The following is a 3,513-nucleotide window of genomic DNA, read 5'->3' on the forward strand; positions in this document are numbered from 1 at the left end:
ATATTTGACTTTGTCTTCTTGAGCTGACCTTTGACATTTTCTGTACAGCTCTTTTGCTTCCTCACTTCTTCCATTTGCTTTAGCATATGTAGGCTGGAGAGCAAGTTTCAGAGTTTCTTCTGACGTTCATTTTGGTGTTTTTCCTTCTTTCTTGTTTTTTTAATGACCTTTTGCTTTTTTCCTGTATGTTGTTCCTGATGTCACCATACAACATTTCTGGTCTTCGGTCTTTAGCGTCTAATGCATCAAATCTGCTCTTCAGATGACGTCTAAATTCAGGTGGGATGTATTCAAGGTCATGTTTTGGCTCTTGTGAACTTGTTTTACTTTTCTTCAGCTTCAGCCTGAATTTACATATGAGCAACTGATGGTCTGTTCCACAGCCTGCCTCTGGCCTTGTTTTGGCTGATGATATGGAGCTTTTCCACCATCTCTTTCCACAGATACAGTCAATTTGATTTCTGAAAGTTCCATCTGGTCAGGTCCAGGTGTATAGTAGCCTTTTATGTTGTTAAGAAAATGTATTTGCAATGAAGAAGTCATTGTTGTTGTTAAATTATGTCAAGTCAGCTCCAACCCAAAGCAAATCTGAATAGGCTTTCCAAGGAGTGGCTGGTGAGTTTGCATGGCCAACTTGGCAATTCAAAGACTTTGCAGTCCAGCGCATTAACCCACAGTGCCACATCAGAACTCCAGAAGAAGCCATTGCAAAACTCTATCATGCAATCTCCAGCATCGTTTCTATCACCAAGGCCATATTTTCCAACCACTGATCCTTCCTCTTTATTTCCAATCTGAAGTTATTATCACTACATCTTGATTGCATGTTTGATCAATATGAGACTGAAGAAGTTGCTACAGTTCTTCAATTTCATCATCATTGGCTTTAGTGGTGGATGCGTAAATTTGGATAATAGTGGTATTAATTGGTCTTCTTTGTAGACATATGGATACTATTCTATTGCAGCATTGTACCTCACGACAGATCTTGATATGTTCTTTTTGATGATGAATGCGATATCATTTCTCTTAAGTTTGTCACTCCCAGCATAGTAAACCATGTGATTGTCAGATAAAAAATGGCCAATACCCATTTCAGCACACTAATGCCTAGGATATCGATGTTTATACATTCCATATATATATTAGAGATCAAGAAGGCAGAATCTAATTAATGACCAAGTTCAGAAGCTTTGAGAAAGAAGGGATGGAGACAAGGCTCAGGGAAGAAGCGGAATGGGATGTTACAGGGAGGGGGATTGCCATCACCCAGCTGAAACGAAGCACAGGGTTTACTGAAGGTAAACTGCAAGAAAACTGCAGTGAGTTCACACTCAAAACTGAAACGAGATAAATCATCACAGCCTTGGAAACCCTCCAGGGCATTTGTGCTCCATCTTACAGGCTCACAAAGTTGGAATCAACTCCATGGCATGGGTTTTCTGTGGGCATATTCCCTGTTTTCTTTCTGGAATACAGTTAAGTTACTAAGAGTGTTGTCTTTACAATAGTCTTGGTGGAACCAGGGTAGCATTAAGTCAGGGACTCGTTACTACCCATTACTGAGGGCTGATCTTCATAGGCGCTCTCCCCAAAGTCCCAAGAATCAGGGTTTCCCAGTCTGGTTGTTCCCTGCAGTCCTTTAGGATGGCTCCTTCTCCAGGCATCACCAGGGAAATGCACTCTCAGCACTCTGCTCAACACTGGAAATGAGTCTCTGCAGATCCCAGGTCCTCCTCAGTCTGCAGCTCTCTTCTTACTGGTGTCTGTCCTGAATACTCCAGCAGCCTCAGCCTCCTAGGAGTCTCAGCTACAGAAAATTGCTCCAGGCCTCGCTGGTCTAACCCACACAATGTGGACAGGCCAGCTGTAGAACCGAAAACATAAACTAGACATCTCTGCACAGACGCTGTGGTTCCCTCAGGGCACGCATGCACTGAGTGGTCTGCCTTAAAGATGGTGACCATCATGACCTCACCCCTGTTGCCTGGTTGTGGGAGTCCAGTGGAAGCCACAGCAGATGTGCTACCCACACGGACACCTGGTGTCCAGACGCCAAGGGGACTTGCAGCCTCAGCACCAGGTGGGTCCAGATGTTGAGTTCTCCCACAGTTGAGAAGCTGCCCCCCTCTGACACTTGTACCTCGGGCTCCTCTGCATCCTTGGGCCCGTGGAGGAGGAAGTTGGCTCTCAAGAGCCCCTAAGAGTGAATTAAGGCAGACTTGGGACAGTGAAGTGAACCATTACAAGACTCGTAGGATACGGAGGGGTCGGCCAGGCAGGCTGGTGGGCACAGTGAGCCGACTCAGCTGGGAGAGCGGAGACACGCTTTAGCTGAAGGGCTCTGGGCTGTTGGCCCCAGCGTGGGGATTCCATAGATTCTCCCCGGGCCATACTGCTCTCTGGAGGAAGGGGTCATTTGGCAGGCACTTGATGGTACAGGCCAAGGGCTCTGAGCTCTGTGAGTACGAACATATGCGTCTCCTCCGAGTGATTTCACAAGAGTGTGTTTGTGGGCCCCTCTAACACTGGGCAGACGGAGCCCTTCAGAATGCATACTCCGCCTCCCGATACTACGAGCCCCTCATTCCGACGCAGGGATAACGAGGTCTCCTCTCGCGGGATCTCCATCCCCACCCGGTGCCCCGGGTGGGCACGTCACTAGCTGCGGATGACCAGGGCGGGCACGGCCAAGATATCTGCAGGTCCCGGCGGCGAAGCCCTTTTTCTGAGTCGGGGTCCCCTTTGAGGTGTGGTGCACGACGTCGCGTGTACACCCGGCCTAGCCGGACACCCGCCGCCGCCCCACCCAAGATCCAGGGAGCCCCCATTTATTTATATATTTAGAATGGAGATATAATATTAATCTATGTACAGTTTTCAACTCAGATCAAGTTCACATAATGTAAAAGTAATCATTTTACAGTCAACAATTCAGTGTAGATTACACTCAAAATGTTGTGGAACCACCACTTCTATCTAGTTCCAAAGTACCCTTTTCACTTTTTTTAAAAAAGTTTTTATTGTAAAGTGAGTGACAGTTTACCTGGGGGAACATCAGTTTTTTACCCTCTTTTCATTGCCATGATTACAATCTCCTCCATGCATCATCATTCAATAGCATTTGCTACTATTCCCTCTGGTTTGTTTGTTTGTTTGCTTGTTTGTTTTGGGGGAGTGATGTGCACAAAAACACTCAGAAATATATAATAATTTGAACAACCAAAGGGCACATTCTGCAGGCCTGACTCCTGGCCACCAGCACTCAGTCTTTCTCTTTCCATGAGTCTAGAGTCCTCAGCTGTCCCTCTCTCCACGTCCCCATCTCTGCCTCCATCTCTGGTGTCACTGCTGCTTTGGATAGGATCCCACTTTCCACTCAAGCTCTTCTCCCTTGATGGTCCTAGGGTCCTCTGTTCTTTTAATATAAGATTAACTACTCTGCCCTTTTTGTTACAAAACTTCTACCTTTACAGTTGTGACAATCACAATTAGTCATGATAACAATTACTC

At 46.2% G+C, this 3,513-nt stretch overlaps 1 pseudogene; it reads right to left on the bottom strand.

Annotated features, from left to right (window-relative positions):
* LOC102818284 overlaps positions 1-2,831 on the bottom strand; it is a 75,026-nt pseudogene extending 72,195 nt beyond the window's left edge.
* Between the last annotated feature and the right edge of the window lie 682 nt (positions 2,832-3,513).

Source organism: Chrysochloris asiatica, unplaced genomic scaffold (genome assembly GCF_000296735.1).
Source record: "Chrysochloris asiatica unplaced genomic scaffold, ChrAsi1.0 scaffold00119, whole genome shotgun sequence".
NCBI classification, from domain to species: Eukaryota; Metazoa; Chordata; class Mammalia; order Afrosoricida; family Chrysochloridae; genus Chrysochloris; species Chrysochloris asiatica.